At 46.5% G+C, this 10,350-nt stretch overlaps 1 long non-coding RNA gene across 2 annotated transcripts; it reads right to left on the bottom strand.

Annotated features, from left to right (window-relative positions):
- Positions 1 to 617: 617 nt before the first annotated feature.
- On the bottom strand, positions 618 to 3,171 carry LOC118520349 (uncharacterized). Of its 2 annotated transcripts, none has more exons than XR_004909615.2 (4): positions 3,074 to 3,171; positions 2,240 to 2,480; positions 867 to 1,095; positions 618 to 781 (listed from the first exon to the last, which is right to left on the bottom strand). It is a non-coding gene; the product is annotated as an uncharacterized LOC118520349 (long non-coding RNA). The 2 variants fall into 2 exon arrangements; XR_013450103.1 differs by having other exon boundaries at positions 867 to 973.
- Between the last annotated feature and the right edge of the window lie 7,179 nt (positions 3,172 to 10,350).

The following is a 10,350-nucleotide window of genomic DNA, read 5'->3' as shown; positions in this document are numbered from 1 at the left end:
ATACTCCCCAACTTTATCCTATTATATCCTTCCTATGCCCCCCGGCCACCAGCTCCCATTTTCACCCACTATTTCCCACTTACTGTCATATTTATAACACTGTCAGGTGACCCTGCCTCTGGAATTCCTGCATGCCTCATGAAAGAGGCTCCTAAGCATTTTATAAACCTCTCCTGACTGGGAAGGGGATACTCAGCTTCATCATCAAATGACTTTCCAATGGTGTTCTCCTTCCACATCACCAGGTTAAGTATCCTCTCCCACAGAGAACACTCATGACCACATCCCATCAAGTGTCACAGTTATCTGAATGGCTGCCTGGCTTTCTACAGACTTGTGACCTCACCTGTTACAGAACACAGTTCCAGGGACCCCGAGATGAACAGAAAATCTGGCTCGACCTCCAGGCCCAGGTAGGAGAATTCATCCACAGAGTAAATAAGAACTCTCCTTTATTTTTAACTTTTATCCAGTCCATATTTAAAAAAAAAATAGGACACTAAAGACCCAAAGAGTTCTGATCCTAGCCCCACATGTCCCTGGCCATCAAGAAAAGAAACGGTTGTCCTTTGCAACAACATGCGTTTCCGACACATTATCTGTAGACCAGACAGGTGTGTCATGGGGATAAATAGACCTCAGATTAGTCTGTGAAAAACAGGTATCAGTGGAATGTTTTCTCGGGTTCCTCCCCCACCTAAAGACCCAAACTTCTGATCACAGATACTTTAATTTTCCTTTTGTCTCTTCAGTTGGGCCATGAATGAGCATTGGCCTGGAGCTGAAAGAGAAGGACAGGGGGCATTTAAAGGTGAGGCAGTGAGTTGTAGATGCTCCAGAATCTCCTGGGGTCTCAAGTTCCATACCATGTCATTCATTTATCTCCATTCAAATCCAAAGACTTGGTGAAATTCTGAAGACGTATTTTGTCTTCAGATTCCTTTCACTTCTCTGATCACTTGCAGACGGTCTTCTGTGTTGGGAAAAAGTGAGCAAAACAACGGGACAGCAGCGCTGGAAAATCTCCTCCCCAGCTGTGCTTATCAGAGGCCTCTTTCCTTCCATAAACAGCACCAGATGGAGTTTAATTAGGATCTTAAAATGTAAATAACACAAAACCCAAGTTGGTGTTTTTCCTGTCACCCAATGGACAAGAGGCTGTGAGTAAAAAAATAAAGAACACTAAACAAGACTGCTTTCCCTGCGGCTGACAGAGAAGCTGAGGATGTCCTGGCTGGGCAGAAGTGAAGCTCTTCAGTTAAGGCTGATTTCACACTGCAGGCCATCTGAGGCCCTGGAACAGAGTGGTCTCCACTGGCGACCAAAATCTCCTTTTTCAGAGCACACATTTGTAAACATATTTTTCTAAAGAAAAAAAAATTATTTTTTAAATAGCCTGGGTTTCCTTCAAACCCTGTGGTCAGAGACCCAGCCGACCTGGGGCTATTTTCCCAGTATACTCATATTCGGTAACTCAAGGATCCACCTAGAAGTTGAGGCAAGTTCTGTCCTCTCAGTTGGCTTATCCCAGATCATGCAACATTCAACTTCTAAGCAAGCAGACCCCTATATATAAAAATAGGATGTATAAACCCTTCATCTTAAAGCCAACAACAACTGGACATTATAGAAATAGAGCAATCACAGCATCCCCTGAGGGTACCCAGTTCAGTCATGTTCCAGGGAGAGGCCCTCCATTAAAGACATCGGCTACCGCCCCCTGTGAGCAAGCTGAGGGGTAATGTTCTCGGGAGCTATCGTCTCTGTTGCCTGCAAAGTCATGAAGAGACATAAAGTCCCTCTTAACCTCATCCCTTCCAGCTTCTCCCCAGTGGAGGCACTCACATAAATTATGGTTCAAGAATGATTTGATTAGGCACCCAGGACTTGTTTAAAAATGGCAAAGGTACACTGTCCTGTTCGCCTACTAAATTCCCAAGCACATGCAGACACATATTACAATATGATGGAGAGGCAGATTTACTTTTCTTCATTTCCCCTTCATTTCTTCATTTCACCAGCCACCTATCAAGTTATATGTTGGTTGGTTCTTAGTCCATTGTGTCTCTCCTTCCCTAGAAACTCACTGCTCCCTGGGACAGCAAAGACGTTTTGTTCACATGCTGGTTTTCAGCACCCAGAACCTTGCCTGGCCTGCCCCCAAGAAGGCACTCGATAATTACTCATTGAAAAATAATAATAATTCGGTGATTTCTGGGTCGATTTTTGCATGACTTACATTTTACTCACTGACTTGGAATGCCACGTTTATTCAGTAAAATCACTGACTCAAGATGCTCAAGGATAATCTAGAGGGTGGCCATGTTGGTGGTGGGGTAGAAAGAGATTGGATGAATTTCAGAAAACAGGAAAAGCATTTGCAGTAGCCACAAGTGATTCTGGAGACACTGCATTCGCTCCTCCAGCACTGCTGGATGTCAGAGGCTTCACACTGCCCTCCTTCGCCTTTGTCTTCACACCTTTAAAGAAAACCGAGAGCACCAGCAAGTCAGCATTCACAGAACTTGGACAGATCTCAGGCTTCCAGCTATAAAAAGCATTCAATACCAAAAGGAAGATGGCTAAGCAACTGGATACAATGTGAACTGACATGAAACAAAGGGGAACTTGGGACCGAAGAAAAATGGCACTCTTGGCTGGTGATACCCTCATCCCCGTCCTTGCACCACGATGGCAACGAATGGGACATTTTGCTTTGCTCCAAACTGTGATGCGTCTCTATTACTCAATGTCCTAAATGGAAATGCCACTCCTCTAAAAGCAGATAAGGCAAAAATAAACCCGTATCTGGGCTTTCTATTCTTTGTCATTGACTTATTTGGCCACCAGCTTCATATTGTTCAAATGATTTTAGATTTAAAATATGCTTCAAAATCTAACAATGCAAGCTTCTACTTGCTACTTATTTTGTGTGCGTGCGAGTTTTACTTGTTCCTCCAGAATAAACTCTTCCAAATAAATATTAGAAATATCATTCTAAGTTCAAAAAACTCTTATTGCAGTTTTGACTGGAATTGTGTCAAATGCCAGGATCCATTCCGGGAGAACTGACCACTTGGCAATGTGAGGCCTTCCTTCCACGAGATGCAATTAGTTCCCTCCATTCCTGCTGAGTCTGGAGCCTGCCCGTGAACTGCTGACAGGTGGCTGTTAATGGAAAAAGAGACACGTGGAAGATAAGAAATAGTCAAACCCTTTGCATCTGGGTCCCTTGTCCCTGCATGTGCTCCCCTACAAAACCAAGCAGCTCTGAGCTGGCCTCCTGGCTTCTCCTTACCTCTGCAGGAAGCAGAGAGAAGCTCATGCCTGACCCTCCTCCTGATTATCATTGCCAGTCTGTCATTTCTGCTAACACTGAATAAGTTTGGCTTCCTTCTGTGAGATGTTAGGAATCTGCTCCTCAAAACTCTTGATCTATCTTGACCCAACTCCCCCCTCCCTCTTATTCAAAGCCCTTAGTTTCTCTTGGCCCCTTCTATACTTTTCTATTCCAAATGCCTTCCTTCGTCCCTCCTCTTTACCTATACAAGGCCATTCATAAAAATTAGCATTTACAGTTTCAAGAGTCAAAGTCTCTCTTAGCTTGAGAAGGTGTTTTCCATGGACCTCTTTGGAAGTGGCCTTGAACATGGGGTTCAAACTCAGCAGGGAATAGTCTCAAAAAGGCTATAGAAAACCTGAACCCCATGGCATCACAAAAATCAGTACCTTCTCCTTCTGACCTTCCCCTCCTGGATGAAACAGACTCTCCCTCTCCCTGCTGCCTCCTTCCCTCCCAGAGGGTTCTTATCTCACCCCCTCACCTGAAGGCCACCTGAGAGCTCCTCCACTAGAATGTTTGCTTCAGCACTTCTGTTCTTTTGAGATGAACAGCAGGGCTGAGGAAATGTCTTTATCAGGATGTGACCTTGCTATGTCTTGCTATAGGCAACTTCAACTGATGTTTCTTTCTCCAAAACCACCAGTACAGTGACAGTCAGAAAATGCCACTCAGAAGGTGCAGACTCACTGGCTGGCTGGTCGCCCATGTCCACAGTGACACTGTGAAATAATGAGCAACGTGGCATAGTCCATGGGTTGCAGATTGAAGGGGGAAACATGGCAATGGCTGATGCCCCACTGTCCAGCCTGGGGAGATGCTTCTCCCCAGGGCAGAACACTTCCTGGATTCATTCATTTGTAGCCCTTGTCCTGCTTCCCTGTGCATGTGAAAGTCTTGATCCTGATCCCATGGGATTCCCTTATAGCCCAGAAATTGCAGGGCAGCCTGGCAGTACTCTCCTCGGATACTTCCCATTTTGGAGTATCCTTCAATGCATCAAACATTTGTTGATGATCTACTGGATAGAAGTCACATTTCTGAGCACCCAAGGAAAAGCAATGTCTGCCTCTCTGTTTCTGGAATTTAATGGCTGCTTGGCAAAGATTAAGTAACATTAACTATGACATTCCCCCAGGATGGGACCCAGAAGAGTTTGTGTTTCCTGAACACTGAAATACGTACCAACATCCCCCACTAAAATTTTCTCCAGATTTTCAGCTTTACAAAAACCTAGACTCTCCCCACTCACCTCCTGCGGCTCAGCTCAGCCATCTTCTGTCCAGAGAATCACCCTTGTCTCCCTTCCACACCCTTCTCTCCTTGCACTGCTATTCATGACACCAAGGTCATGTCTTCTCAACATGACCTTCAGCCACTGCCCCTCCCAGAGAGACCTCTGTGTACTATAGTCATGTTATACACGGGAACCAAATTTAATGAATAGAAAAAGTGAAAGGAAATGATCAGTGAGTTCTTTCCTCATGGATTCTTTGTCTGTGCATCTGTCTATAGTTAACAGAATTCTTTCACATCATTTCATTCTATCCTCACACCAACTCTGTTGTGGTCAGTTGGATAGGTAGGCTTATCCTCATTTTACAAATGTAGAAATCAGTGCTCACAGAGTTCCCTGAGATTACCTAATTGGAAAAGGAACTCACTTTCCAATCCAGAATGCTCTCCTCACCTCCCAAACACCTCCATAACCAATTTTGAGTGGCTGATCATTGGCTTCATGTCAACTTACCAGAGATTTTCATGACCTAAAGTTAAGTACCCTCCATCCTCTTATTACCATTGGGGTTTTTCCCCTTCATAGCATTAATCATCATTTGTAATTATTTTTTAAACTTGTGTCTGTCTCCCCAACAGAGTCATCAGCTCTGCTAATGTAAGTACCATTTCTATCATGATGGTCACTGAAGTCTAGCATATGGAAGATGCTAGAACAAACATTTGTGGTCTTCTGACACCTTACTCTTCACCCTTTCCACTCTAATAAGCATTCATGGAAAATTTCTTCAAACTGATCCTAATATGTAATCTTAAATTTGAATCTTATCATCATTTATTTAATCATTAAATTGGAATGCCTACTTTTTGAGCAGCATAGAGTCACATCAATAGGAGATGTAGTTTGTGCCCCCAAAGTCCAAGAATTTCATGTAATTGGAAAATGCCTCGTGAAATCATGATAGTATTTACCAGCATTTGTGATGTGTCTGGCTTTTCTAAGTATTCTAAACAAAAATTAACTCACAGAACCCTCAACAACTCTCTGAAGTAGAGACTATTCTATTATCCCCATTTTACAAGTGGGGAAATCGAGGCCTGGAGGTGCAGTGCTGCCTACTCCCCATCCTTGGGAGAACCACTCCAAAATTATCGCTTCAGGGTAATGGTGGCCACCTCTGGTACCCAAACTGAGTTTCCTGTTTCCCCCTGAAAACCTATTTCTTTGTCCCAACATATGTCTTGCCTTGGAAGGCATGAGGAAGCCACACCCCAAAGGGGGTCTGAAAGTGCTCTTTCTGCTCTGCCGCCCCCCCAGCGCCCCACCTCCTCTCTCTGGCCATGGCCTCAAGCCTGCACCTTGGCAGGACTGCCCTGCCTCTATGCCCTAGGGCTTTACCATAGGGGATTCTAGTTGGGGGCTATCTGGAAAAGCCAGGCACAAAATGGTGGCCAGACCCAGTGCCTCGGCGGGGGTTGAAGGAGGCTGCCTGCACTAGCTGTGGCATGCTGGCCCAGAGAGTGGTGGAGGGGACCTGATGGGATGCCTCTATCTGCTGAGGTTGTCTCAACCTGTGGCCCACATTGACCCTCCCGACTTCTTTCAATCTGCCTCTCCACTGACCCTTTTTCTCTGGGCCCTGTGCATGCTCTGTATACTCTGAGCAGCTCTAATAAGTCTGAATGGGCTTCAGAGATTTTCTCAGAGCTCACATACATTTGGAATAACAATCCTGTATCCTTGACCTGTTCCCTTCAGGGACCTCCAAAGCCTCACTGGTTTTCCTTATGGTATCCTCTCCTCCCTGCTGACTGTTCTCTTACCTTTAACAGTGCAAACTCCTCCTGCTTCTTGCTTCTCTAAGAAACATGCCCATGCAAGGAAGAAAAAGCACTTCTCCCTATCTCAAGACCAAACAGGCCATGGAAGCTGGCCTTGCTCTCCCCCCTGACAATCTCCCCCAAATCAGGTTTCTTAATCCCCACAACCTCCCAAGAGACTCCTCATCTCCTGTCCCCCTGGTCTCCTTGTTCCCTTTCTTTATAATGTCCCTGAACTCACAGCCCATGGACCTGTAGAGGGTGAAAATGCTCCCACCCAGCCTTGAACTTCCACAAGCTTCTCCATGTCTATCCCCGATTCTCAGATGTACCTGTCCCTGCCACCAAATCTAATGGAGTTTGCCAGAGACTTCCTTGGCCCTCCTGCCCAGACTTTGAGCACCTGCATACCCCTCCTAGAGGGCATCAGCCCTGGTTTCCCACTCTGCTCCCTACGTGCCACATTCAGGAGGAAGGAGATGTGTTTGTCACGAAGGCAAATAGTTGTGGAGAGAAAACAGAGATACTCTCTCAAGTTGTGATGCCACAACTCCCCAGCGTCCCTCCTACTTCTCTGGCTGTTCCTCTTCAGCCTCCTTTGAGAGATCCTCCTCTCTGCCCCCAAGGTGCCCTCACTTTTGTAGTCTTTCTCCCTGGCTAGCTCTGCCATTCCTATGGAATTTAACCACATAAAGCAGAAAATTCACCAATGGCTATCTCCAGGCCACTTCTCTCCCAGGAGCTACCAACCCGAATATCCCTTCCCTTCAAAGGCAACTCAACTCAATATGCCCCAAACCTATCTTACAGTTGTGTCCCTCCTCCAGCGTCTGCATTCGGGCTTCCCCAACCCCCTTCAGCAATCTACCCCCATGGTCTGCCATCCCCCTCCACACAGGTTACATTTTCCACCACTTCTCCCTAAGCACTCCCAATCCTAGCCTCGAGCATTGCCCAAGGGGCTCCTTGACCGATCTCCACTCCCCTTCTGCTAACTGGTGTTCCACACAGCTACTAGTGTCTTTTTCAAAAAAACCCAAATGTGACCATGTCTCTCCTCTGCTTAAAATCTTTCCATGGCTCCCCAAGGCTTCTAGGACAAAAACTAAAATTTTAAACCCGGTCTGCAAATTCTCATGGTATCTTGGCTTTTGTCCCCAGCCTCAGATTGCACCATTAGCTCACGTACCTCCCTGCAACCTGGTGTCCCCTTCACAGAGGTGGCCCATTAGACTGGATGTTCTCTAAGGGTGAGCATCCGTTTCTGTTTGCCTGACACTTTTGGTATCCCCAGTACCTAGCTAGTGCCTGGCACATCAGTGTTCAACAGATATTAAATCAACGAATGGGGCGCCTGGGTCACTCAGTCGTTAAGCGTCTGCCTTCGGCTCAGGTCATGATCCCGGAGTCCTGGGATCGAGTCCCACATCGGGCTCCCTGCTCCGCGGGAAGCCTGCTTCTCCCTCCCCCACTCCCCCTGCTTGTGTTCCTGCTCTCGCTATGTCTCCCTCTGTCAAATAAATAAATAAAATCTTTAAAAAAAAAAAAAATCAACGAATGGATGAATGAATGAATGAATGAATGAGAGAAGAACAAACGATGCCCAGTTCCAGAAGCACCAAGAGTGGCCAGAGTAAGACCTGGGGCCCAAAGCCAGCTTGCATTGGAAGGGCCTTTAGCTCCCAGGTACAAACCATCAGGGTTTACTTAAAGACACAATCAAATAAGAGAGGAAGCCCCAACTTTCCCAGTTGAGACAGAAGCCCAGAAGAGAGTTGGCTAAGCCTGAGTGATTTGAGGGGAGATAAGGGGCACAAGATCATATTTCTTAAAGATAAACACATTGGTGACCAAGGGGAAGCCACTCTTAAGTGACACTTTTGCACTGTCTCTTTGAGCTATGCACATGGCCTGCCCTCCCCCTCAAGGCCTGGCCCTAGCCTTGGTGGGGTAGAGAAGCAGAGGTGGTTACAGGCTTGGAGTGGGAGGGGCTTTGGGACAGCTGCAGCCTAGGGTCAGAGTTGCCTTGGGGGCCGGGCCAAGTGAGGTGTCACGAAGCGCTTTGGCCCCCAATTTCCCTCAGCTGGGTCTGCCAATGTACCCACGAGAGGGTTCTTCTCAGCTAAGGCAGGGAGAGTCCAATGAGGTTGTGAAACCAGGCCAGAGGGGTCGGGCAGGCAGGCATAACTGCCTTGAAAAGTTGGTAAGAATTTGGTTAGAAAATCGAATCACCGTGCATTGCTGTGTGGTTACTGCATACTGAAGGTTGAGCCAACTCAGAAGGTGAAAGCCTGGACCTTGTGCTCCAAGTCTTGTCGTCCCCCCGGCTGCAGAGCCCCAGCTCCAACCCCTGAGAATTTTAAGGATAGAACATTCTGATGGCAGTTGAAGGCAACAGTTGAAGGCCAGGCCCGGGGCAGGACAGAATTCACAGTCCAGGGAAGGACACAGACACCCCAAAGAGGAGCTCAGAGATGGGGAGGCCCCCCGAAGCCCTGCAGCCAGGGCTGGCCAAGGGTGCTGGAGACAGAATAGAACAGAGATGCAGGCATAGGAGCCTATCAGGATATGAAAGAAGATCTGAGGGTGCAGGGCACCTGAGGGGGTGAGGACCTAAAGGGGCCAAAGGGCCAGGAGACAAACTGACCACTCTAGGGGTCTGCTGGGGGCCTACCCTGGAAAAGAAAAAGGCTCAGCCTCTTCCCCAGCCACTGAGCTAACAGGTTCTTTGCTCAAGGGGCAGGAACCACAGCTGCTTCTGTCTCTGAAGTTTTGCAAAGGGTGTTCATTGGGAATCAGGACAACATCAAGTCCAGATGCTTCCTCTCTTAATAGGCACAAAGCCAAGTTTCAAATACTAGACGCATTCATTCATTCATTCAACAAATACTTATTGTGTACCTATCGTGTGCTGGACATTAGGAATCTGATAGTGAGCAGAAGGATGGCCCCTGCCTGATGGAGATCACAAATAACTCTATCATACTTCTCTGTGATGGGTGTTTTGAAAGGAGCCGCTCACGACACTGGGAGAGCTTAAAGCCCTAATCTAATCTAGGTGCAGGGCTTCTCTAGAAATGAGTGAGCTGGAATCTGAAAGATGAGTAAGAATTGCCTAGTTGAAATGGGCAGGAGGGGAGGGAGGCCAGTGGTGTTCTAGGTAGAAGGAACTGCAGGAGTGATGCCTAAGAGCAGAGCAAAAAACATGGCAGATTTAAGATGCCCACAGTGGGCCAGGGGCCCGGAGCTCTGAAAGGCTTGGGAGAAATGAGGCTAGAGAGGCAAGCATGGGACAAACCATGAACACTCTTTAAAGGTCAGGTGGAATGTCTATTTTGGGAGTTCATGCTGAATTGTTCTGGTCTTGATGCTATAGGCAAAAGCACAGAGCTGGAAATGTATTTATTGCCAATGGCAAGACCATGGCAGGAGCCAAATACAGAAGGTCCAATAATGCACATCATAGGAAAAGATGAGTGTGTGTATCTTCATAAGCAAGGGGGCCACCAACAGTAGTAAGGAGTCCTTGTTCTTTCCCTTGATGCCAATTATGACAGGCATCTCAGGCACAGAAGCTTTGTTGTGTATGTGTGTATATGTGTGCACAATTCTCCAGACCAAATCAAGGTAGAAGAGATGGATTGCCATCCCATTTTCAAATAAAGAACTAAGGCTTTGGACAATTAAATGGCTTGCCAGAAGTCACAGAAAAAGGGACAGAATGAAGACGATTCTCTTCTAGTTCATCTCATAACATGTGTTCTCTAAATACATAGGCCCAACAATGCTGGAAACTGATAGTTGAGAAGAAAGTAAAGTAAGATAAATGTGTTTCCGCAAAAATGACTGCTTTCCTAGATGCTTATGAAACAGTTGGATGGTATATTGACAAAGTTCCACTCCTAAGTCTGTAACTAAAGATATTAAATACTGGATAATTTATCCATCTTCAA

The sequence above is a fragment of the Halichoerus grypus genome, chromosome 8, assembly GCF_964656455.1.
Source record: "Halichoerus grypus chromosome 8, mHalGry1.hap1.1, whole genome shotgun sequence".
In the NCBI taxonomy this organism is placed as follows: domain Eukaryota; kingdom Metazoa; phylum Chordata; class Mammalia; order Carnivora; family Phocidae; genus Halichoerus; species Halichoerus grypus.
The sequence above is the reverse complement of the archived record's forward strand: the minus strand, read 5'-3'. Positions and strand labels throughout refer to the sequence as shown.